Source organism: Poecilia formosa, unplaced genomic scaffold, assembly GCF_000485575.1.
Source record: "Poecilia formosa unplaced genomic scaffold, Poecilia_formosa-5.1.2 Scaffold32, whole genome shotgun sequence".
Taxonomy (NCBI): Eukaryota; Metazoa; Chordata; class Actinopteri; order Cyprinodontiformes; family Poeciliidae; genus Poecilia; species Poecilia formosa.
Genome location: NW_006799971.1, coordinates 3,056,910 through 3,084,257, shown reverse-complemented (window position 1 = coordinate 3,084,257; position 27,348 = coordinate 3,056,910). Strand labels below are relative to the sequence as shown.

The 27,348-nt window shown below is 37.2% G+C and overlaps 1 protein-coding gene across 4 annotated transcripts in view; it reads right to left on the bottom strand.

The window, feature by feature from the left end:
* Positions 1 to 27,348, bottom strand: part of elfn2a (extracellular leucine-rich repeat and fibronectin type III domain containing 2a) — a 201,920-nt gene that overhangs the window by 41,800 nt on the left and 132,772 nt on the right. For 3 of the 4 annotated variants that reach the window (XM_016670325.1, XM_016670326.1, XM_007549727.2), the window contains one exon: positions 5,006 to 5,054. The exons of the other annotated variant lie outside the window; for it this stretch is intronic. The gene's annotated coding sequence lies outside the window, so the exon portion shown is untranslated. The remainder of the gene's footprint in view (positions 1 to 5,005; positions 5,055 to 27,348) is intronic. 4 annotated transcript variants of the gene reach the window in all.

Genomic DNA, 27,348 nt, shown 5'->3' with positions numbered 1-27,348 from the left:
AACTTGTCATGAAGGAGTTGAATATTTTGAGACTGCAGCAGACATTTTGTGTAAAAAACAACAACAACAAAAAAAAACACTTGGAATATTAGTTTTGATTGTCCAAACAGCCGCCATTTTGCGTGTTCGTCCAGCAAATAAACATTTTACTCAGGCTTCAAATGTTCTTGTATCCTTGTAGATGGTATGAAAATTCATGTATAATGCCTTCAGTGTATTTCATTGGATAAGAGATACACTGAAATGCAAGGAAAACCATATGTGGTTTTCAAAGTCTGAGAAGTGCAGCATTAAAATAACTGAAGCTCAGTATCAGTGGATAGTTTCTTTGAGTGCAGATTTCAAATTAGATTTAGGTCTGAGTTTTAACATCTGAATACACTTTAATCTAAGCAGTTAACAGAGTCTCTGGTTGAATGTTTAGCATCATTCTCATGCTCAAAGATGAACTGTTTAGCATTTAGCATCCTATAACTTTACTTTGGAGAAATGTTGACACCGCCATGTTTCCCCGAAAGGATGGTTTGTACATGGTAATATTCAGCATTAGCATTTTGCCACAGATAACATCCTACTTATATGCCAAGTGTTTAATTTAGTTGTTATCTGATCAAAGCTCTTTCTTTAGTATTTTTGGAAAACCCTCCATGGATTGTGGCAAACTGAACACAGGACTTTCTTTGAAATAGCTTATTTTTCGTTCTTATATGAAGGTCAAATTTGCGTGACTTATGGGTTCTACAAGCAGAGCTGTAGATCTCTACAGCTCCTCCAGGTTCAAAGGGTGTCTTCTCTGATTAATGCTGGCCTTGTTCTGGGCATCAGTTTAGGTAAACAGCCCTAATCCTGGTTTAACTTGTCCACACGTCTCTTCCTGATCTGTCTGGATATGTCTTTTTCAAATAAATATTGACTTTTATTCTCAAGTAGGTGACTTTTTGGTTCAATTTGTTGCAGTTAAAGGTATAACATCCTATACCTTTTAGGATATAGGCACACATCCTATGTGTGCCGTGATTGTAAATGCACGGCACACACTGCAGGTTTTTGTTTTGAAAAAACATAAAAATGAAAAACTGTGCATAGCTTTCGTGCTTTGTCTTGATCTATCACACAAAACCCAAACTTAAAGTGATCAAAGTTTCCCATTGTAGCTCCACAAAATAAGAAAGAATGTTGTGATGGTGGAGGGAAGAATCTCCCTAACTGAGGTGTAGTCAACCTTAATATTGTCTGAATAGAAAGTTGTTTTTGGTTTTGTACAAATCAAGTCATGTGGATTATTAACATATTTGCAAAATGTGATTGGTTTAAATGTGTTGTTTTTATTTTCTTTAAAAAGAATTTTTCAAGTTTAAAGTTCAGGATAGTAATTTGCATCCCTTTTTTAAAATCATGGCCTGTAAGCATCACCATGTACACTTTCTTTTTTTTTTTTTTAGCCCGCAGAGAGGGAATCCAGTCCAAAAGTGTGACAAATTACTTTATCTTATTTCATTTTCTATCCCGTTGCTTATCGGTGCAGAGAGGAAAGCGAGGATTAGCAGTTCTTGGAGACTTGGTGCAGTGGAAGAAGATGGTATCAGACCTAATTATCTTGTCAAATCTAAACTTATTTGGAAAGCTTTGTGTTGATGCCAAACACGTCAAGAGGAAGAGTGATGACAGATACGATCTGCAACAGCAGACAGAGCGCTGTTTACTTTCTGCTAAAGTGCTGGGCGTTAAGATGCAGGTATAAGCAAATTTGACAACTATTGAGGTTTAAAACATGCGATATGGCAATGGACATTAGAAATGCTCAGTTATTAGCATGTGGCTAACAGGTGTCTATAAACTTATTCCTTAAACAAATTGCTGAATGAATAAAGTGTCCATGAGACATTGACCCTGAAAGGTCAGATAGGACAGATCCTGAAATGAAATTATGTAAAGTTAGTTTTACTAACTCTAAAGTACTAATCATTAGTTAGGCTAACGCTAATGCTAAAGTGCTGCAGCAACACTGTATTTATCTGAATTATGCTAAAGCGCTAATTTCAAACATGTTGAAGCTAGTGCAAGTTGTAGCATGTGTCATTGGGACATGTGCTACAATTTGGTATATCAACCTCAAAAATATAGGATTTGTCATCATACATCTAAATGTACCTTAGATATTCTATTTATATTTATATTTAGTTCTATCTGCATTTTTTGTTCCTGTATGCTTCTTCTTATACAAGAACATACAAAGAGAGAACATGGGGACAGAAAACAGAACTATTGTGTAAGCAGTCTTTATCCACTTCAAAATAAGAGCATGAATATAAATGTCCAGCTACTCCTTAGTCGATGAGCAAGACTTCTACACAGATGCCGATTAGTGCTCCAGAATGTATACGTATGAATTAATTTAGTAGAACAACTTGTCAACAAACGTTTTCAAAGTTAGCTAAGCGCTAAACAAAAGCTAAACAAAAACACATTAATCATGTTAAGCCACTTATCAGTTTTCTTCAGTATTTTCTGTCTAACAAACCTTTTAAATTGGCCTTAATTGCAAAGGTGACCTCTACACAGAAAGTACAGAGAAGGAGACAATGGAAACATGTTCACAAAATTCAGAGGCTTCAGCGTTATACATGGAAGGACCATTTGGCTCAGTAAGTTCAGTGTATGGGAAGGACTATGAGCAGCATGAAATCTGAATTTCAATGGAAGTTAAAGAGAAAAAAAATAATAAAACAAAACATCTTGAAAAGTAAAACTACAACAGAAGCACGTATGTTGCATGAGCTAAAAATAATCCCAATCCTTTTTATGCTAATAAATACAAGCAGCAGAGGGGAGCTTAATAATGTTTGTGAAAACAAGAACAGCTCTAACAGAACATCTGCATTTCTCCTTCTGTGCTCTCCATAACAAAGTGTGTGCCACTGCGTACACCATTAAATCAACGTTTTCTCCCAAAAAAAAAGAAAAGAAAAAAGAATCCAGACTAAAAAAATGAGAATATTACTCAGCACCAATAATAAGTGGCCTGAATGCCCACGCCAGGCTAAGTTTAGGTCGAACTTCCGCAGTTTGGAGAGTGATCGACTGCCGATCCGTCTCGTTAGCGAGCCCCACTGGAGGCCTGTGCTACTTCAAACACCTCTATGCAGCTGAGGCTACTGCTGAGCCGACTGCTGCCTATAAATAGAAACCAATCTGCAACACCACCTAATGAGCAGAATCTACTTCAGACCAAACTGTCAACAACCAGCCACAGTGCGTGTATTTGTGCGTGTGTGTGAAGATACAGCTGACGTAGCTGTTTTGATCATTGGTGTATTGCAAATCACTGCATTGCTGAGGGAAGAGTGTGTATGTGTGTATATAAAGCTCCTGTTATCTTTTGTGGCTAAATATATACGGCAATTTTCTAAATTTCCTCAAAAGGATGATAAGGCCATGCCAAGAAAATTGCCTTTTCCTTCACCTTCTCTTCTTAGGTCCTATCTTTTTTTTCCCCAATCCAGCTCTTCTAAATGTTTCTCTTTTTTGTTTTAGTCCTTTTAAATTGTCCGTTTTGCACCGACTGGTCATCTGTGTACATAAATATCAGCGCATGACATACTTGTTTTCATCAGCTGCAGAATGTTCAAACGAATCTTCGAAAATTTAATCACATTTCTAAAGCTGGGAATTTATCACATCATATCGTATCGTTTATCGCAATACATTTTTTATAAGATTTTGATTTATTGTCTCAATCAATTCCAGTTAATGATGCTTAAAAGCCCGTAAAACGGTCTGTGTTATCTGGATTATTTTTACAATTTTTCTCCACTGTTTGTTCAATAAATGGGTTTCAATAAATAAAAAAATGATATATGCTTTATATATAATTCAGCTACCAGGTGCAGTTCTGGTGAGCGTATTACAAATGGGAGCAGTATAAGTGGTTTGTATCGTCACTTTTATCATTATCACAATAGTACCACAAAATATCGCGATAAAGATTTAAATCTATATTTCCCACTGAGAATGACTTCATCACAGAGTGTTAAACTTTAACATGTAGTTGTATTATATAAAACTATTGTTTACATTCTGCTTGTCATCTAAGTTCTAGGAGTTTCTAAGTATCACAATAACACATCCAGCACATTAAAGAAATAAAAAGAAAAAAAGAAGGGCTCTCTACTTGATGTTTCTGATGGAGTGGGAAGGAAAGCCGTCTCTACGGCGGCACTGCCAGCTCAGCAACTAAAACACATACGCATGTCGTAAATTGGCTGTAATAGCTGACAGCCTTCTGTGTTATTTTCCCCCAACCAAACTATTTCAGCGAGGCCGGTGTCGCAAACCAACACTAATTACAACAACCACGGCTCAGTAGTGGTGGATGAATGGTACTCAGCCACCTACTGGGACCGACACACTGGGGGCCGATCCGCACATCTGTCACATCAGGGAACGTGGAACAACAGGCGGGCTGTCAGCCCAGGTGACGGATGCTGCCACCGCCTCCAGGGATGGGAGCACATTCACTTTAAACCATAATGGATGCATTTTAAAAACAGGCTTTAATTGTCAGAGTTTGCATTCATTACATTTCATTTGCATTAATGCATCTGATGATTAAGTGGCGTAATGTATGTGATTCTCGCTTCTTTACTCTTCTGAGTGCGGCGCATTGCTCCCTTAAGATCACTTCTCAGTCTGGCGCTGACTTCAGTCGAGAGTTGGATTGTTTTTGTTTCTCTTTCACAATTTGCTCAAGAATTGTTGTTTGCAATTTCTTGTGTAATAATATGTAAAGTTGGTACATTGAACGAAAAATAAACAAAATCAAAACCATAATTAAAATGGATTATGATGTCTCTCTATGCAAAATTCCCCTTAAAAAATATTAATCAATAGAATGGAAATCATACCGCGTCCTAAAACCTGTCATGGACAGAACAACGATTCTGAAATGTACCCCTGTGTGCTGCAAGTGTGTGCCGTCTTTCGACTAGACAATCGGAACCATTACCTTGAGTTTGATGCTGTCAAATCATCACCCACTTCACAGAGATGAAAGCCTGCAATAAACAAAACCAAAATGAGATGCAAAAAAATAACAGATTCCATCCACGACCCGGAACGAACAACGCAGGCCAGTGTTCCTCAAAATTGCAGGTGGAGATGTTGACATCAAAGCTAAAATACACATACAAAAAAGAAAAAAACAGTAGGAGGAAAAAATAAAAAAAGCTCTTTGGGGAGGATTTATATACCGTAATATCGAGAAATGCAAGATATAAAATCTAGCTGTGATTCTGATCAGGAAATATTCAGATTCATGTGTTAATATGAATCTACAGACAGAGGATCAGTGTGTAAAAGGAGGAGCTCATGGATCTAAACACTTAATCAGAAGTTGGATATAATCACTGCCTCTCTTGATCACGTATCTTAACATAGTTTCGCTCGTGTTGATGGTGCATTGATTGCTCTTGATTAATATCAGTCTGTGTGTGAAGCACAAGCATTTCCAATGTTTTGTTTACTCTCAATCCTGTAAAGTCTTAGTGTAAGCAGTAAAACAGACGCTCTGTTTGGAAATGCTCTGTAAAAATCTCTTGAATGTTGGTGATGTTGACTGCGGCCACCTCCAAAAGTAGCATTCTCGTGAAAACGTTGTGTTTGGTGAACATGCTTACGGCCTGCAGCCCTCCTGCTCTTCTAAACTGAAGATTTGACTTGTTTTGCAGTCGGGTGTTGACTGAACGTCTGGGTTATTGTCACAAAACCCTTTACAAATCTTCCTGAAACAGAACACCTAGTTGATGAGGAGCATTGGGAATGCTTCGGTCTATACCCAAACCACCAAAACGCCATCAATCAGCCGCGTGTCAGATGATTCGTCACGACAACGAAGTGAAAGTCAAAGCTGACTTAATTCGTCTCTACTGAACTTTGAGATGTCGACAACACACAACACGGGATGAATGGTGAGGAAACAAATGTTTTTTTGGGTTTTTTTTTTCAGAAACACAAACACAAGGAGACTTTATTTCTCCAGACCCTGATGGCTCTCCTGCTTGCCGAAGACTGACTTGTATTGACAGGCAATCTTTTACCATTACAAGTGTCGCTCGCTGACCTTGAGGCCAGTTGTGTGTGTTCACACAGCAGCAACACACACGAGAGTCTGGTTAGGTTAGAGACTCGAGATGACATGAATGTCCACTGTTCTTGATGCACTGCTGGTTCCTCAAGATTGTCCAAAAAAAGGGACTTTTACAGTATTTAAATATCAAGTAAGATATCTGTTTCAGCAGAATACAAAACTATGCCAAGTGGGGGAAAATAAAAAAAGAAAAAAAATCTATATTATAACTTATCAGAAGAGAAAAGATGCTCCTGTCTGCTGGTATTTAGCCAAACAAGAGAAGCAAAGCAATTATTTCATTCTACAGAGATGCAAACAGCTTGTTAGGAAAAATAAACAAAGCATATACAACATCTTTTTGTAATCCACAGACTTCTGTTTTTTTTCTGTGCAATCACTGAATTGGAGTTGTTTTTTTTTTTTTATCTTATCTTCACCACTGCTCTTATGGCTGAAAGCAATGGGAGTTATTTTGTTGAAAACTGACTGAAGTGTGAAGAAGCTCATCTTAGGTGATAGATTAGATCAGAGGTTTATGTCCAGTGTTTATGTCGTGGTTTAACTCTTTTCTAAACAAAAGTGTCACCAGGTTGTTTCAGTGGCTGAATATTTCCCAGTAGCAGGTCGTTAAAGATGAAGGAACGAACAAAATGCCTCCACTGACCTACATTCATCTTTTTTGATGGAAAAAAGAAATCTGATGAAAGAAATTGTACAAATCCTTTATATTTAACAGAGTGACAAGAAAAAGAACTATCAAATATAGACGATATCAAGTTACTAACCATGTTAAAGGTCAGCTCCCTAAGAAATCCTCAAACAGACGATGGCTTTGCGGAAATATAGGACATCAGAAACCTTTTTTCTACAAACTCTTTTACTTAAATTGTGCAATTATTCCTGGCCAGGTGAATACCTGTACCGGGTACAGCTGCTAAATTTTGAGAACACAATAAATATATTAATTAACTTGTGGTTCAGTCAATAAGATATCAACAATTGGAGAAAAACTTTAACGGAAGCACACACACATGATGATGTATTCTCTGGCTGTTTTTCACATATTCACTGACTCAGGACGACGACTTCACCTCGACTTTGCCGATGTTTATGAAAACACCTTAATGTCTTTATGTCAGCTATGCATTTCCTTGAGTTGAAAAGGGGAAAAAAAATGAATAAATAAAACTGCGAAGGAAACACTCTGCCTCTCACTCATTTTCTGTTTGTTACTAATGCCAGGGGATAAACCATCAAATCAACATTCTGTCTCTGTGTTCAGCACTTTGCTAAACTCTCTGAAGTTTCTGTTCTCCCTTTCAAAGGAATCTTCCATGGATGGTTTAAAAATAGGCAGCCAGTGAAGAGTATTTATAGTCTGTCCTAAGGACATTTATGGAAGATAGATAATTAGCTCTTATGGTCAGTGTCTGCCAATGTCTGCTTCCGATACCGATATCGATATCTGAGGTTTAGTATCTGCCAATACCAATCCAATGCAGAAAAACATTGCTGAATATATTTCGAATGTTTCTTAATTTAAACACAGACATAAATGTACTGAATTACAAATTTATTTGATAACGCTGCACCTCTACAGCACACATAAATACACCAGTAACGTCACAAAGTTGATGTAAAAACAACTTTAATTTGTTCAGTCAGTGCTATTAGGAGTTTAACAGCCAAAGAATAAAGAAACTGAATCTGACAAAAACAATAGGTTGACTATCTTGGTCAAACATGTAAAAAAACAAACTGCAACAAACTTTCTGTCAAATGGCTCAGAAAGTAAAATTAGGAATTCTAAATATAATGGAAATTAAATAATAAAGCCTAACGCTCAGAGCACAAAGAACAGAATTAGATTAAATAGATCCAGCCTTATGGATTGGGCCGATACCAGATCTCGATTTTTTTTATTTTTTATATTGGGATCGATACAGATATTATCAGATTGTTTCATATTTAAGCTCAAGCTGGTGTTGATCTATTGTCTGTGTTGCCAATTGTGCAAAAGTCCTGAAAGTTTTCTTCCATGTAGACATGAGAGGATGTTTCTGTGGTGTGTGAAGAGAGGCTTCCAGTGCCCTACAGGCAAGTGGTCACATGATATTAGCTGAATTAATCAGATAGTAAGTAAGTAACCATCCAGCCTCCTACACGAGTGAAGCGTCTTTGTGCGCGATTAGGTAATTTCATTATTGGGTCATGGTGTGATGTGAACCCAGCTACAAACCTCGCAGAAGTACTTTCTACCTCTTCAACCTTTCAACATCTTGTCACATTATAGCCGTAAACCTTAATGTAATTTATTGTAGTGGTATGACAATATTACACCACGAAGGATTGGGAAAGTGTCTCTAATTAAAATGGAGCGATCGTTTGTGAGGTCTACGCTCCGGCTCAGGCGCGTCAGATTCGGTTTCCATCTTTTTCCTGCAGCTCTATAAATTAGACATGCAGGAGAGAAGGACATATTGTTTTTAATTAATGAACTGGCTAATGGCTGTAGTAAATTCTTAGCATACTTAGTGTCACTGTTACCACCTTGCTATTAAAAACTCAAGACTTTCAATTGAATGCATGATCTGAAGCATGCAGGTGTGAGGAGCAGGCAGTGAAACTAAAGTGTGAATATTTTAACCAGCATAAAGTGTTTAACATCTCTGCTTTAGATGCTATGAACACATGGAGGGCTTTTTACAGACGGTGCGACGAAGCGGTTACTAGCTGCCTGTCAGCTGACGCTAACGCAAAGCAGGTAAACATTTAGTTGGATTCCCTATTTAACTTGTTTGTCAGATTTAAAGCTGCAGTAATGTTTTTTTTTTATTATTTGTTAAACCTGTTTTCAATAAATGTTTTTTAAAACTATATTTTTTATAGAAAGTATGTATTGTAGCTGTAGTGAACTACATTATATTACAATAATAGCAAATCAGGCAGTTAATGACAATAAATGATGTACTAGATGATTCTCTGTCTTTGTTTCTTTGTTCTCTAGAATCAGTAAAAAAGTTTACTCAAACAAACATGAAATCATTTGATATTCAAGACAGTGGGATAAAAAACATCTAATTAAAATCCTTGCTTTCAAACAGAGTTTGACTTTACGCCAACCTAATGAAAAGTCTTCAATGTATAATTAACCTTTAGGTCAACATGTGAATTTTAAAAAAGGCCATAGCACTCTTTCTTTGGCTCCAATCCGCCCAACCCAAAGTCATTTTTTATCTTACTAATCTTTTTATGTGCAATAATTTGGCAAATTGCTGGGGGTTTTTATATTATAATACATGGGGGAATGTTCAATTTGCATTATTTATACTGAACTTATTGTCTGTTTTCCTGCAGCTTTCAGCAGCTCTCTGGTGATGGCGTGCGGTTTGTTTTCTTCACATCAGAGTTCGTCTCTGAACTGGTTCAGCCTCAAAGCTAAACAAAAAAACTAAATTGTACATTTGTTGACTTCACTGTTAACATTGGGAGTCAGCTATAGCACGCCTCCTACGGAGCTACGGATCAGATAGGCGGCAGATAATTCCTGCTGTGTCAAACTCATAAAGTGCTGAACCCCCACAGAGCCGAGGAGCTCACATCAGCATCAACAAACTGTACTTTGTTTCCAGTGCACAAAAAGTTCCACCAACATTTGGGAACTTTCATCCCAACTAACCCTAAACAAAAATCAAACTGGGAAAAAATGCTTAAGTTTGAATGTTTTTAGCTAAAGTTGGGCATTTATCGTATCATTTATTGTGATAAATTTCTTTTTATACCAAGGATTTAGATTTATTGTTGTCACAATAAATTCCAGTTAATGTTTAAAACCCCACAAAACTGTCCATTCAGTCAGGATTGATTATTTTCTCCTCTGTTTGTTCAATAAAAACATCAATGAATATCAATAAATTTCAAAATAAAGTTACAGAGTGCTGTTTAGTGAAAGAAAATCACACGTTTTTACATGACTGGTGTCCTAAAGAAGCGCGCTGCAAATGGGAACATTTTCCAAGAGCATTAATTGTGTTTGTGGGACTATAATTGCTGTGACACACAGTCACACACTTACTTAAAAAATATGTAATAAATAGTTATTGTCACTTTTATCATTATCACAATAGCGCCGCAGAACATCGTGATAAATCTTTAAGTCCATATCACCCGCCTCTATTTTGAACACCTGGTATCACGTCTATCAGTGTGTTATTTAACCAACTTAGTCATTACATGTAGTAATTTCACAGACAAAAATAAAAATATCAACCACAATCTAATCTTTTTGTACTGTTAGACCAACAAAGTTCAACAAAGAGTTATTATCGGTAACAGTTTTCCGAGCTTCACCAAATGATTTTTTATTACTGTATTGCTCAGTATCAGCTTTCACAGTGCCATGCCAGCTAAAAAGAAAAGAAACTATTCATTCACAGACTCATACACCACGACACGTAGTGATGAGTCGGCCACATCGGCGGTGATAAGGGCAGCAAACGGCTACTCTCTTCACAACCACTTCTCAATATAAAATAAATCAGAGTGCTGGACTGGAACATGGCGGAGTCTTGGAGCACCCCGAAGAGATAGGAGGGAGACAGAAAAGCTGGGAGAGGCACAGAATCAGCGAGCTAATGGCTGTAATTCAACTTCACCTCCTGGGTAAGTGAGTGAGTGAGAGCGAAAGTTTAAAGCTTGAATCAATGAGAACAGGTAAGAGGGTGGACACCTCTGGAAAGAGGGGACACCGATCCAATTCAGCGAGTTAACAAAAAAAAAGAGAGAGAGAAAGAGAGAGTGTGGCTCGGATAGAGACGGATGACAAGAGTAACGGAAAGAAACCGAAGCCGGGGGATTTCACGGAACAACCGGGCCGAGTGATGGATATGGATAAAGAAAGAGTGGAGGGGAGAAAAGCTTTCTCTCTCCTTTTTTATATATAATTTTTTCAGGGAGGCTTTAGATGTCTGGTTCACATGTGTCCAAATAACCGTCACGCCTCTAAGAATACAAAACCCGCGCTCTCGTTCCTCTGCTGAGGCGATCACCGGCATACACGCCCTCGGTCCACACACAGACATTAATCACCACTGTAGTCTGGAGGAGAACACAGCGGGGTATTTCCCTCAGGGCAGCGCCTCCGTTGTTTTGCCTCACCAATCTCACTTGGTAAATGTACCGTCTCACCCCGGGATGGAACATTCTAGCTTTCGTCGGGATGTGTTTGGATGGCCGCTGATCTGTGTGTCAGTGTGCTGCATTAACCGACTGACTGCTGCTGTTCTCACTTCAGCAAGGAAGAACACGCCCGGGGCGGGCGATACCGATAACGATAAAAGTGACAAGAAGAACTATTTATTGCACCGTTTTTAGGCAGCTGTATGTCTGTCACACATTGTAGTCCCACAAACACAATTAATGCTCTTAAGAAACGTTCCCATTTGTAACAGGTTTCTCTAGGACACCAGTCACGTGAAGAGGTGTGTTTGGTGTCACCAAGCTGCACACTGGAGATGCATCAATCTGATATTAATATCTCCATCGGCTCATTCTAGATTGTGTATCGATAGCAATATGACGATCCACTGTGGTAACCTTTTATGGGCACCTTGCTGTGTGACGTCACACACACAAGGTCCCGCCAATATCAGGCCAAAATACAAATGTTCCATCTAAGAAGGGGGAGGGGGGGATTTTCAACAAAACTACTTTGTTTTAATTAGACTTTTACTCATTTTTCTCCCAACTATGTGGGTTTGTCAGTAAATAACCTCTCGTCTTGCTTCTTTCTTGCCTTTCCCTTTCATTTTCTTATAAAATAAACCCCTTACATAAATAATATGGAGATCCAGAAGTCTAAGAAAAGTTTCACAATTTAAAATGTGAAAAAAAATTGCTGTGTATATTACGTTTAATCAGGCATTTCAGTATTGTTTGGAGATATACAGGTGCCAGTAGAGGTTATTAAATTACAATCACTGCACTTTAATAATGGGACATTGCTGATAAATGATTAGTTAATTGTATTATAATACAATTGATCATATCTCTGTTCACTTCCATTAAGAAACTATTAAATGTGTTTATTTATTAGGATCTCCATTAGTTTCCCCCAGTGTAGCAACAAATCCTCCTGTGGTCTAATGCACAAATATTCATACAAAATATAGGACAGCATTAACATTAACTTAAAATGCACAAAATTTGTCAGGCATTACATTTTACAAACTAGCTTTTTTCTTTTTTTTATTGGGTTTTTTTTTGTTTTTTTTAAAGGAAATTTTCCATTTTATTTTTTTGAATTTGGTTCAAATTGTAAACTAAAAAAAAGAATGTTCAATAGTTTTTTCACTCTGGTATTTTATGCCACATAACCTCTAATTAAAGAAAACCTGTGAAGCATTTGTTTAATTAAGATAGCAAAGCTACTACTAAGCTACAGCTACTGAACCAGGAGTTGTTTGGACATTTTCTTGTCTGCAGAGGTTCCAGGCTGATCTGCCTTGAAATGGTGCCCTATTACACAACAACACTCTCTCTTTCTTAATTGGCTGAAAAACAATCCAGTCTTCCAGGGGAAACGGAGGCTGCTGGTTGTTTCAGGTCAGTAGCTTCACATCAAAGCAAGAGGAAAACGAGGAAAAAGTCCTCATGGTTGTCGGCGTCCTCAATGGAAAGAAAATCGGAAATATATGTAATATATAATGGGATGTATATTTTGCTCGTTGTGTTTTCCTAAATATCTTTCAATGCTTTATTCTGTATTTACTTGTAAGCATCTCACAACCGCGGTGTTTAGGTTTTCCAAAGCGACACCTTTCAGTAATCAATTTTTGTTAATCTCGTAAAAGTGGATACATCTCTGAAGATCCAGCGTGCCGTGCACGTAATTTTCGAGCATCGACCTCAATCACCGACACCAATCTGTTGGGCTGATTGTGCACAGTGGAGGAGCGAAACCTGTGATCTGCATGTAAATGACCTGCAGCCGATCACTTGGAGTAAACAGCACCTCACAACTTTGGTAATTACTGGTCTCTGAGGAAGAAGGCCACGATGCCAATGCATTTGGAAAGCAATAAAAGAGAAATAATGTAACAATCAGAAATTTAGCTTCACAATATCGTAGGGCGTGGATTGAAAGTACGAATCAAAATATTTCATTTAGGTGCGGGAAAAGAAGCAGCACGACATCTGTAGTAGAGCGGCATCTGGTTAACTGTTTACCATAAAGGAAAGTGAGATGTTTAAAGCTGTTGGCTTTTTAAAATAAGATTAAATGGAAAAAATATAATGAAGTGATGCAAGTTCATTTTGTGTTATTTGGTTCAGTTTCTGTCTTAAACATTGTGAAGGCCTTTGACAAGAGCACCAAAACCACCAGCTGAGAAAACTGGACTCTTTTCAAATGTTTTTATATTAATAAGTTTGAAGTAGATCTGATATGTTTTAAATGTGGTTTTTCGTATGGAAATAAAGATGCGCCGTCAACAAGTTTCTACTGTAAAAACAAACATACTAATCAAATTGTGTTGGAATTTGATTAGAATGCTATTAGTAACGCTACAAAAATTTTAAAAAGTTACAATTTTTAAAAATCTCACTATTGCTTGCAGACTGATTGGTTTTCTGAAACAACTTTCAAAATGAAAAATGTTGTCAGCTTGAGCAAATGGCACATATATAGTGTGTTTTTTTTGTTTTGTTTTGTTTTCTTTTTAAACGAAAAAGTTCAGAGCAGAACTAAATGTGTTTGCGTGTTTCTGGTACACCTGTAAATGTGATGCACAATCAACCTCTGCAAACAACGGCAACGGACGACAAAGCTGCTTCCGTTGGCGTCATTTTTGCTTGAAAACAATCTGATGTGATGCAGGATGATTGTTGTGTGCAAGTTTTGCCAATAGGAGTTAGACTATCACCAAACCTATTCAAGCCTAAAATAGCATCTCAATGTAAAAATGCAAAACACAAAACAAAAACAGCAACAAGGATTTTTTCTCTCAAGATTTTTATGTTTGTTTTTCAAAAAAAGTTACATTAATAATGTCTTTCCTCAACCATTTGAAAACTGAATGGTAAAATTGCACTTTGCAATAAATCTGATGATTGGATAGCCTAAATAATATATTTTGTTGTTGAGTTCACGTTTATTGTTTCAGTAACTTAGCAGCGTAAAGAGGTTTTGGATTAAGAATGTTGCTTATTTAGGCAATATAAATCAATACAGACTCGGCAACTGACTCGATTAAAAATGTTCATCACGTCACTGGTGTTTCTGGAGCCTAATCTGGAAAATGCAATTTAGGTTAATTTACTTTAATTCTCAACTGCTAAACAGGAACTGGTACAAAAAAATAAAAACAAAAATCCACACATCTCTATGGAAACATACTGAAAAGATTTTTTGTTGTTATTGTTGCTACATGCTAAAAATAAGACGCAGGCGTTCCCTTTCTCAAGTGTATCAATCATTCCATCACAGGATGTTCGCCAGGTGACCCGACCAAAGTCCCTGCTGATGAAATATTTTGCTGACACATCAGATTGTCTGCAAAGTGCTTCTTCTGAGGACAGAATTTGCTACAGGAGTAATCACATCATCCTTTCCTGAACACCATCCTTGCTAAAGGTTTTGGCCTGAAAGCATGATAATATTGCTTGGCTAGTTGCCATGTTTGGTTAAGTCTGCAACTTTGGCTGCACTATAGTCCTATTGATTCTTTGCAGGTCTGAGGTTTTTTTTTTGTTTGTTTTTTTTTTTGCATTTGGGACAAGCAAGGAAAAAAAGGCCATGTCAGGATGTAGCTGTGTTTTTCAAGTTAAGTTCAAAGGAGATAAAAAAAAAAAAAACATCTTTCCCAGCACAGGATGCTTTTTTTTTCTTATTTTTTCAGAAGCTTACTGTTTTAATTTACTTTTTTTTTTTTTTTACTGTTTATGAAAATGTTCTCTAGCTGTTTGTTGACAGCTCTCGAATTAGGTCAAAACAAGGCAAAAGAAAACTCCAACTTGCTAGTTATCAATTCTAAGTAAAATTTAAATGAGACAACAAAAACAACTCAGAAAAACGGAAGTTTAGAGTTTAAAAAAAGTAAAAATAAATTTTAAATTCAATTTAATTCAAAAATACTTTATTGATCCCAAAGGGAAATTAAATGTGGTTGTGAGTCATTAACTGAAGATTCTTCAAAGAGTTACTGTTTGGTGATGGCTGTGTGCAGGAAGGACTTCCTGTAGCAGTCTATATTGCAAAGAATTTGAGGAGGCCTCTGACTGAAGACACTAAAAACAAAATATGTTCATTTAATGAAGTCAATGAATGTGTGAAACCAAATGTTGATAGAATATGGACGCGCAACTAATAAAATATCTATTATTTGTTATCTTCATGCAGTCAGCACCTACTACTAACCTTGGTGAGTTTTCAACAAAGGAGCCAAAATAAATCTGATTTGAAATATCTGAGTAAAATACAGCACGCTGAAAAACTGTTATCCCCTTTTCACATTATATTGTTGCTGTCGTAGAAAAACGTGATTGTGAAGCTTAAAAGAAAATGGCGCACATGAACACTGTAGCTTTTTTACCATCTAACCCTTAATTCATTGAAGTCAACTGTAAATATTCATCTGTCTTTTAATCTCAGTACGAACCCTTCTGTTCTTTGAAGACCTCGAATGCATAAAAGAGGGGAAGAAAAATCTGCAAAAACATTCCAACATGACTACAGCTCCACAGCCAGACTTAAAGCAGAGTGCTTCAAATTAAAGCATATTCATGTTTTGAATGACAGCTAAATTTGACTTGAAAAATGCCTGAGCTATTTTGTAGAGAAGAATGAACAACGCAGGTCCAAAGCTGGAAAAGACAAACCCCATATTTTGCTGCTGTAATTGCACTTAAATGCGGCTTAGCGCAAAACGAGGCCGGAGGCACTCAGTACAAATACAAAACTAAACTTTTATGCTTATATTTTTAAAACATTTTTGAAAAGCAACCATCATTTTGCATTGTATATGATGTTTTATATCACAAAAAATCTAAACAAACAGTAAGATATTCTAAGATTTATCGTTGTTATTAAGCCTGTGTCAATAAGTAAATAATCAATAAATCGCATGATAAATTAAAATGAGTTTGATCATTTCCATTCTAATTATTAAATTTTGATGTGACGTCATAATTGATTTCATTTATGATTTTAGTTGTGTTTTCTTCCCCTCAACTTTACTTATTGTTTTTAGTTGTAATTTATTTTGGATATTTAAATTATCTTCCAGTTACAGTGTGAAGTGTTACAAAATTAAAGTCCACCTGTCTTTGAGAGGGTGATCCTATATTTTTATGCCATTATCAATTTATTACTTGAAAATGGTCTCAAAACAACAATATTATCGTTTATTGCAATAATTACTGGGACAGTTTATTGTCTAGCTCAATTTATTTTTCTATCATGACGGTCCATTTATTATGCAACAAAAAAACAAAACAAAAAATATTACTATTTTTCAAGGTGTTCTGTGTATGAAAATGTGAAAGTAAAAGGAGAGCTGGTGTATAATCTAAGCAGGAGACGATCATGGAAAAGTAAAGATCACAGAAGAAAAAGAGAATTAATAACCGAGTGACTGACATGTCCCCACAGATAAGAGCGATGGGAGGAGCGGTGAGAGGAGTCAACATCAAAAGTCTGGAAGACAAAAGCAGTCATACAAAATGATCAGAGCGAGGATGTGAAAAGTTAGTTGTTGTTTTTTTTTGTTTTTTACAGGAGAGGAGGAATGAAGAAAGAAATTCAGAATGAAGAGAATCAGCAGAGCAAGAAACGAGTAGCTAAACATGGGCAGAAAAAAAGAAATGAAAAGATGGCAAGGACAGAAAGTAAGGCTAATAGAGGCTTGATTGATAGGACGAAAGACAAGAAAATAAATCTACGAGAAGAACTATATTAAAGAGGAGGAAGATAAGAGGAGAAGGAGCAAAGAGCATTATGGGAGAGAGAAATAAGAATAATGGTAATGATAGGAAGTACAGTATAACAGAGAAAGTGTAACATATTCAAGAAACAGGGAGTGTGGAGCGGAGATGCACCAATCCACATTTTTCATTTCCGATACCGATATCTAATAACTGCTGAACCGACTTAAAACATTTAATTTAAAAAAAAAAAACATAAACATAAATGTACTTATTCAAAATGCATTTGATAACTCAATTAAATACACCAGTAGCTTCACAAGCTTGGTGAAGCATGTTAAAACAACACAACTTTTATTTGTTCAGTCAGCGCAAGTAGGAGTAAAACAGCCAATATAAAAATAAATAATAAAGAAACTGACATCTGACAAAAACAATAGGCTGACTACTTTGGTCAAATATGTAAAAGATTAACTGCAACAAAGCGTTCAAATGGTTCAGAAATCAATTAGGAATTTTAAATGTAATGTAAAATAAATAATAAAGCATCACGTCACTCAGAGCACAAAGCAAATAATTTTTTTCAATTGAGACCGATACAGATATTAGTATCGGATTGGTGCATCACTAGTATGGAGTAAAAAAGAAAAATCATTATAGAAACAGGAACCATTGCACAAAAGTGACATGTTTGACAGAATCTGGTTTTTAGCTCTAGTAATAAGATTACCAGTGAGAGAGGTAAAGCCGAATTAGTCCTAAAGAGACAGCGGCATAGAAAGAGCCCGTAACATTACATGGGAGTAATGTAAATTATGGAGCCGCCGGAGTTAAACGGGGAGAAAGAGAAGACAGAGTCTGCTGACAGAGGGGGTTTGAGAACCAGCAGCTCTCAACTACTCATCTAATGAAAGATGACAAAGAGGGAGGGCAGATTGTGCCAGAAATTACATTATGTGTGAAGCAAAGATGTGATCGGCTGAAAATGAGAAGTCAAACATGGTGACGGAAAGAGCAAACGAGGAGCAGAGAAAGTGAGAAGAGTCAGGGGAGGACGGAAATGAGAGCGTTAAAAAAAAGGGGGCCAAAGAGAAACATACGAGGTAGAGCAAGGTCTGAAAAATGTTGCTTTCTCGCAGTCACACTAATGAGACTCGGGTTTTCTTTATGGATGCATTTTGTGTGTGCTCCCCTCGTCCCACACCCCCACAACCCCACCCCAGGAACTTTTCCGTTCCCCTTACTCTGGATTAATGGGCACACGCATTCATAAACACACACCAGGTAGACGCAAATTGCTGGGAGGGAAATCGTGAGCGTTCCATCGTGCATAATGCATAGGACTCAAACTGTAATAAAGCTGTGTAATCAATACGGGATGATTTGAATGTGCGCAGCTCTGCTGCGATGTTTTATGGGAACTGACTGAGCTAGTTGAAACAAAGCGCCGCATTAAAGCCAGACGTTCAAACTGGTTCCTACCAACAACAAAAAAAACAGTACAGGGCCAAAAGAGGTGCATTTTATTGAAACCAGATCCAGCTACATTTGCAGTATTATTCAATTTAATGTCATGCACAAATGTGTAAATACAATCATTTCTAAATCATGTGGACATTGTAAAGCTTTCATCCGTACCTCCATCCATCCCCGAGATGAAAAACATGCCTGTGTTTGTCTGCTTGTTTCTTGGCCAAGAAAAGCTCAGTTTGATCCATGAGTTCGTTGCGAAGGTCACACCCGAGGCCCTGTAGCCACGGAGACAAGTGAGGTACGTTTTTGTAAACGATTAAGAAAAGATTAAGAAAGACCACAGGAATCAGCACCACAGAAAACACTGCAGAAGGTATGCCGGGCCAATAGGTGGCACTATAGCACTGCTGCAGAAGGACAAAAGAAACAGATCAGCACCATTGGTGTTATGTATGATAACAAGGCATATGCGGGATAGAAAGATAGAGCAACAATGTTCAAAAAAGACTGAAAAACATGAAACTGGCGTTTTGAAACGTATCCACTGTTGAAATTGTTTAAAAGATGATCGTTTCTAGTCTCTCATGATGACGATGGACAGTCTAAACGCTAAAAACCTTCACAAATACACCTGCCATCTCGGTGCCATCTGTCCTCCGAGATGGCAGCGTGGGCAGGAACAGAGTCTCTTGTCTTGGGCCAGAAAAGGCTTATAGGGCCAGTAGCCCTATAAGCAAAATACGGAAGATGCTTAAAATACATTAATGGGACAATACAACAGTCTGCTTTGTGTACATCTCATGCCACACCACTTTGTATCTACCGTGTGCTGCGATGGCATATGAAGATCAATGACCTGTCCAAGGTGAACCCGCCTAGAGACCACTGGAGGCGTACACCAGCCCTGTAATGTCCTAGCAAAGATTTTTTGGACATGTGCAATCTATGGCACAAATGTTGCAGCTCAGACGTACAAGACATGAGTATATAGAAGCCATTAATATTACTTAATCTTAACATGAGGCTCTTTCTCCATTGATGAAGATTCATTCACCTTGGCGATCGAATTGACTGAAGTCACTCCAAGGACAGGGCAGACTGACCCAACCACTGTGTAATTGAACTTATATTTATTTGATCACTCGGACGCATTGGAAGTCTCTGTATTCTCTCCCAGATGGTCTGGTAATCTTTAAGGAAGAAAAAACCCGAGATGGCAATATTGCTGCTAAAGTAATTACTCAGCCTGAATATTCTACACCCTCAAGGCCCATTTAGGCTCTGCGTTAAATATGCACACACATAGAGACAGAGCTTCCTGTTCATCTTCTGGGATCATTTCATATGTTTTTTATTCAGCGATGAGGGATCCAACGGAGTCATATCCAAACGGACCAAACAGAAATACAACAGCAACTAACGGAGGGACAACACGGATCACTGACGAGTAGCGATAGGAACAAAGACGATGACGGAAATGAAAGAAACTTTTCCGTCAGCATGCTGGAGAATAATAAATGTCCACACAAAAACTACCATGTTGGATGTGGTGCCAGTTTTCATGTGTGTTTCCAACCTAGACAAGACTCGAAGCTGAACAGCCACAACAAAAGCAGACGGTACTGAGATCTGGTTCTGTAAAAACCGAGGTGAAGACAGCGTAACAGTAAAAACCCAGCTGGAACGCAAAAGGGAAAAAGGAGACAAGCTAAATGCCATCATTCCTGAAAAGATGCGACACAGCAATAGATGACTGCATCAGAAAGAGAGTGACCTTTAATCTGGCTTTTAAAGAAATCAACTTGATAGAATATTATTCTAAGCAACACCTTTTGAAAATGATTTGTTATCCACTTCATGTTTTCACCGCTCCAAGAACCCTTAGCACAAGTGACTGACTGCTTAATCATGAATGGGGTCTTGAAAATTTAGCTTTGCTTTTCAAGTGAGCAGTCTCTTGTGTGCTCAGTGCAATTATTATTGGTTCATTATATTAGAAGAAAAGAAGCAAAGCAGGTTAGCATTGTTGAAAAAGCAAGAGATTCTCATTGATGGAATAAACGTCAGAATTAACTCCAGTAGTATACTGTAAATCCTGGGAGAGTTTTTCTTTCCACCTTAAACTTAAAATCATTACAATAAACACCATAAAAATCAGGAAATAAGACGACAGAGTGAAAGTAATGCATATTTGCCAAGTCAGCAGCTTGGTTTTCACTTTCCTTAGTTTGCATGCTAATGTGTTATTGCCTGATCAAGATGTCCGTTTGGATCAGCATAATTTTAACTGCAATGGCAGTAAAGTTTGATTTTGTTTTTTGTTTTTCCTACAGATATTATTTTAGATTTGTCAAAAACGAACCACATAAACCTAAAAATGACAAGAATATGGAGAAGTTTAAAGATAGAACTGAAAATAGTGAACAGATCTTTAGCTAGTTTCCTGTTGAAGTTCAAACATTTGCTAGTGAGTAAAACAAATTGCAATTTCTTGATAAGTAAAAATAGTTTTATCAAAATTTTAAAATTCACATTGCATTTTAAAAGTATCATACACTCTGCATCAGAATGCAGTGTCCCATCATAACAGTATGACTTTTTGATAACTCAGTTTTTGACACGTCTTGTTGCATTTCCTGTTAATTGGATGTAAACGAGACCAACAGAATAATAACAAAGAACTCTACAAATATTATTAGCAAATCATATACTGCCAGTATGTAATATTTAGAAAATACCTTTATAAATAGGATACTTTGAAACCCGGGAGACAAACAAAATGGTTTGTAATTTTGAGTTTAAGCAATCAATAACTTAAATGCAATCTCAGTTATTGCATTTAAGCAGTGCTAGGTAGCAACTAGCAACATTTACTCAATGACATTTACCTGAGTAACCTTTTTGAAAAAATACTTTTAGGAGCATTTTTTCTTCTCTGTATTTTTGAGTCATTTTATTACGAGTTACTTCTATTTTTCCTGGAGTAACATTTCCGGATGCTCCGCTCACTGAATGAAAAACAAACATGTTTTAACCAAAAATTCACCAGACACAGACCTGCATAAAAAAAAAAGTTACATAAGATTTTTTTACTGAAAGACACTGATTTGGAAACATTTTCTTTTGCCTGATTTTTTTGTTACATACATGAAATATTGTAATTTTCATCTATAAAATACCAAAACTTCCACTTACGTGTCTATTTTGTCTGTCGAATGATGTAATTTTAAATATTAAATGATTGATCATTTGATCAGTTAGTTAGTACTTGAGTAGACTTTTTACCAAATACTTTTTTACTCTTTTGTAATTTCTTGAACAGCTTCTTTTTACTTTTACTTGAGTAAAAATATGTTGAAGTAGCGCTACTCTTACTTTAGTAAAAATTTTTGGGGTTCTCTGCCCACCTCTGCATTTATGTAATGATTGCTGTTCAATAAGTTGTATAAATTCAAATAGATTCCCAGTAAAAGGTCTTATAGAAGAGTAAGACAATACCCCCAGCTCACTATCTTATGCTAGCATCTCAGTAATAGATTAAAACAATATATCTGGTAGAGCAAATAGACTATATAGCAGAAGGAAGCAGAGAGTATAGTGCCCTTTGAAAACCGAGTGTCTCAAACACAAATATTTTATTTTATTTTTTTTCTGTGTTGTGTGTCTATATGTGTGGGTAAGAACCAGCAGAGGAGGTAGCGGAAAGTAAAACTAACAGCTCTGGACGGAAGAGAAGGGCTAACAGGATTTTGCTGTTTTGGCTGAAGCAACAGAAGGAAGCGGCGTTGTTTTCAATATGAGTGATTTAATAGATGGTATTCACCATTTCAGAAATATGATGACTTAAGCACACCAGCATTATGAAAGGAAAGCCACAGCTTGACTGAATGAAATAGACGCCAGGCGTGATTGAATCTTTTTACCGGTGTAGAATGCACTGAACATGATGAGCTGGATGAGGAGTAAGCTTTAAACCCAAGTTCTCTTTGTTTTATGGACAATGTTTGTTTTCATGTGTGCAGTACCAAACCATGTGCTACTTGTTTATAGCGAATAATGAAGAAATAGAGCTGTGGAAAATTCTTCACACCTTTTGGATCATTTTAAGTTGTGTCAGGATAAACTACAAAGATAATTAAATTCTGAATAGTGTGAGATGAATACCTTGTAGAACTGCCTTCTTCTTTCTAAGTGTGCCAGGTTTATACATCTGTAAATTGACCATTTTCCCCATTCAACCGTAAGTCAAAGTGCCATCCTTCAAATTGGAAAGAGATTGTCTGTAAACATCTGCTTTAAGTCTTAAAGTCTTAATTAGAATTTAGTCTAGATTTGTGATCAAAAGCCTGACATTCTGGCTCCACTGTATGTTTGGAATCACTAAACCTTCCTTTTTTTCCCCTTTCAGGTCTTTGACTTCCTCTAACTCGAATGCACATGTGAACGGAAAGCAGACCAGAGACCGCTTTCAAGGCAGGAAGTGTACTGTAGCGCAGGGAATTCTGGGTAAATACAACCAAAAGAAGCGTGAGAATCTAGCATTAGTGAGACAAATTGGTCACAGCCTTTTACTAAAGACAAAAGCTTCTACAACCACTAAAATCTGACATGACTCCATTTTTGTTGACATTTTGTGAAGAAGGAAGTTGCGCTCATGTCTTCTTCTGAGGTTTTAGTGACCTTTTTTCAGTAGAGGATGAAAATGTTTTACTAGTTTGGTTCATTTGGCACAGTGCAGTGTGAAAGCGAATCACACCAGCTGAAAATGTAACAAATGTTGCAACTTTGGTACCCAATCAAACTGAGTCTACCAGACTATCAGGTGTGAAAACAGTCAGACTTTACAAAGCAGCTGTATTACGCAGAGATAATATTAAAGTGCATAACAGATGTACAACACACTTTTTACACTGCATTTCTCTTCTTCCTTGTATTTCACAATTGTGCACTTCTTTGTGTTGGAGCATTACACAAATTTCCCCAAAAAACACTGAGACTTGTGGTTGTTAAGTGACGAAATAGTTAATACAATATGTGTGTACTGGATCACATGTCAGTGGATCAGCGTCGGTGGGGAGAAAACGGAGAATGAAAAAGAAGACTAAAGAAACGGGGAGTTGAGAGATAGTGGTAAAATAATAAAATAATAATGACTCAAGAGCCGATCTCCAAGTCATATTTAGCAGCTTAACGACACAAAAAATGTCATGCATCAATTAATTATTAAAACACTGGAAGGGGGGGAAAAAAGAGAGAAAAAGGCCCTCAAACCCTCCCCCCCCTCATTTCTCTTTTTTTTCTCTCTTTCCACTGTGAGAATCATTTTCATCCCTGATGCTGATATAGGGAGAGAGCTAGGAACACACTGAAGGGTACAGTGAGAAATGACAAGAGCTCAGAAGTGTGTGGGAGAAAGAAAGTGGATGAAAAGAACGTGGCGGTGTCTGGCAACTTCAATATTTTATGTTTCGGGGTCATTAAAAGTGGGCAAGCCATCCCGGCTCCATGTGGGAGCCTATTACGCCAGACCGTCTTACGGTGGGATAAGTATCTGTTTTTGTTCTGGCTGTCTGATTCTCTCTCTCTCACACCGGCTTACTCCGTCTCTCTCTTTCTCTCTCCTACTTTGGTGAATTCTAGCAACTCAAAAGGGAATTATGTGTAATTAGCAGGGGCATGGTGCAGATAGGGACTTAAATTCTTGTATGTTTTTGGTGGATAAGAAAAAAAAAAAAATGTTCCCAGTGTCAAGAGACAGAAAGGCGCAGCAATGGGCTGGAGGAAAAGAGAAACAAAGACTCGGGCTTCATCTCTCCCACAGGATCCACATGCATGTTAGCACATGAAAGGAAGCTTCAGGACGCATGTGCATCAGCACATAATACACACAGTAATCCATACAGAAATTAAAGACTTTGTATCTTCGACTCTCTGTTGCATTGGAACAGCAGTAGAGTCCAACTGTTTTGGACTGTAGGGCAAAAATGAACCAGTTTTAAAGTACTCAGGTCTTTTCTACTATTAAAAATTCAAAGTAATTTTTACTGTAAATTATTTTCCTTTCACCTTCCCAGCAAAAAAAAATAATTACAACATCCAACATGTTGATAAAACAGAAGCAGAGAAGGACAAGTCACTGTAAGAGGGTCTCAGTTGTGTACAGTTTCCTAACTTTTATCCTTTGTTCCTGACTAAGTGGAAAAATCTGCCGAATGTGGCAATATTTTTTACGTGATTAATCATCAAAATAGATTAATCGAGGCCACACAAAATCATTCAAAGGGCCAAAAATGGCCCCTGGGCTGCACTTCGGACGTCCCTGTCCTACAAGGTCTACTGCAAATTTTGTGAAATCAAGCGTTCTGAAAAAAAAAGAGCAAGAAAAGTACAAACAAAATCCAACATTGTAGAACCGGGTCCCAAACCTATCAAACCAAAATGATGTAGAACAGCAGCAGGATTCAGGAAGACTACTGTAAAACAGTATGGTTGCAAATCTCTGGTAGGATTTCAGTTGTGTGACATAACTGGCAGTATTTCACAAAACATCATATTGCGGCATCATGCCCAGTTGTGCCCCAATGGAAATGTGACGCTGCCACTAGGAAACATCACATTTCCATTCCATACTATAGTGAGACGGCAGGTTGGAGCATTTGAAAATTGAAATTCCTCTCCTCCCATCTAAAGGTCTGTAGGGTAATAAAGGTGGGGGGCCACTGCTTCACAGTGTATGGTAAACAACAGAGGGATAAACTTGTATTTAGAGTGCAGATGGGCCCTAAAGAGTGATTTCACCGTGCATAATGACACTACCTTACTGTCCAGTGTATGTAAACTTCAGAATTTATAAAGCAGTGGAACAAAAGACCTAGCAAAGCAAATGGAAACTATATTGACAGACCCAAATCACCTAAAACAGGAAAGGAAATATTTATTCTGATTTAAAATGAGGAATAAATATTACAGGTTTTTTTAAAAATAAATATTATGTACTTATATATTAGTTTAACTGCATTTATAAGCAAAAAATGTAAATAAGAGGAATTTTATAGTTACTGAAATATACTGCTTTAACTTTATTATTGTATACCTCCATTACACAGTGAAAAACGCAGCTATGTATAAAGCTATTGACCCCATGGTTCCAATTTTATTGAGATGGAGGGAATCCATTTAGCCCCACTTGGCTCTTCATTAAGTAACACACACACACACACGCGCGCGCTCACACGCATACGCACGCACACACACACACGCAGGGAATGGTAGGGAGTTGGACGAAAACAGAGCTGAACGATTTCTGACTTCTTGTCCAGTTGATTTAACTGTCAGGAAACACTAAATACAGTTACAAAATATTCTCTCCCCAGAGGAAAATCCCTTTAATTGTGTTTTCAAATCAGTGATAAAATAAGCACAGTTACGCAGAAAAACAATAAGATTCACACGACACAGTCCATCTTTTAGAGCTGAGCTCGCTCTGACAGACGAGCCTCGTTCTAACAGATTGATGCACCAGACAGAACTTTGAATCCGTTTTGTGTTTGAACATAAAACACACGGGCGGGAAAAACATATTCCATCAACAGCTGAAAGATTATATGAAGAACGACACAGTTAGAGACCAACATCGTTATTTTCCTTTTCATCAAACCCTGCAGCTGAAAACATTTAAGAGGAAATATTTGTGTTTACCAAAAAAACAGTCGTCGCCATGGGATTGGGAGCGTTCTCAATATTAAACATATTCATCTTTTCATTTCTCGAGCACATCCCCATAGAACTTCATGCGCAGAGTGTGTGAGCGCTATGCCTGCTAGAGCTCGGTATGTAGCTTCTCAATTACCTTCCAGCAGAGTTGTGCTGTTCTGCACCAGCTGCGCAGGCTAATCCCGTTAGGCATATCGTAGCCTAGGCGTATTTGTAGGCAAGCAGCGTGTTGAAACGACCACACAAAAGCCTTCCTATGACAGGGATTAGCAACTTGTAACCATTTATGGGATTATGGGTGGTACTCGACTAAACTTTTAGAGGGCATCATCACAACTTGATTGTGTATGTTTGTGAAAAAAAATTATAATCCTGTTGCACTTGAACTTTTCTGTGCTGTTTGTCCATTCAAAAGCAAATCAATAAAAAGATATGATAGAAAAAATGGTAAATTTAGTGGGCATTTATCGTATCGTTTATCATGATGCATTTCTTATCACAAATAGTTTTGATTTATCGTTGTCAAACTAATTAACAATGTTTGAAATCCCCCCCAAAATGTCAGAATAGTAATAGTTTTGCTATTTTCTTCAGAGTTTGTTCATTGAAAGCATCAAAAAATACCAGTGAATTTGAAAATACAGTTAACTTCGTGATACAAATCACACTTCTTTACGTGACTGGTGTCCTAAAGAAGCATGCTGCAAATGGGAATGTTTTTCTTATACAACAATATAGTGTCTTTGAAAAGTAATCATAAGTGTTGGATTTGTATTGCGTGTCCAATAACCCAGATACCCCTGCATAAAACCGAAGGTAATCAACTGCCTCCAAAAGTTACTGAAATAGTAAATGCAAACTGACACTTGGTAATTTAATTTTAGTATCCATACAAATGTGATGTGAAGGTTTTTTGGAGAACATTAATGAAAAAAAAACAGCAATAGGGAAACAGAGAGAAACACATCTCATGCGATGAACAACTTATAGAGTATTGTTTAATCAATCAGCTGTAAATATGAAAATGCTAGTCACAATTTTATTTTCTGTTTTCACAGTTCTGTACAAACATGACTGGCTGAGTCCTTTGTTCTGTTTGCCTCTGATTTGTTTCT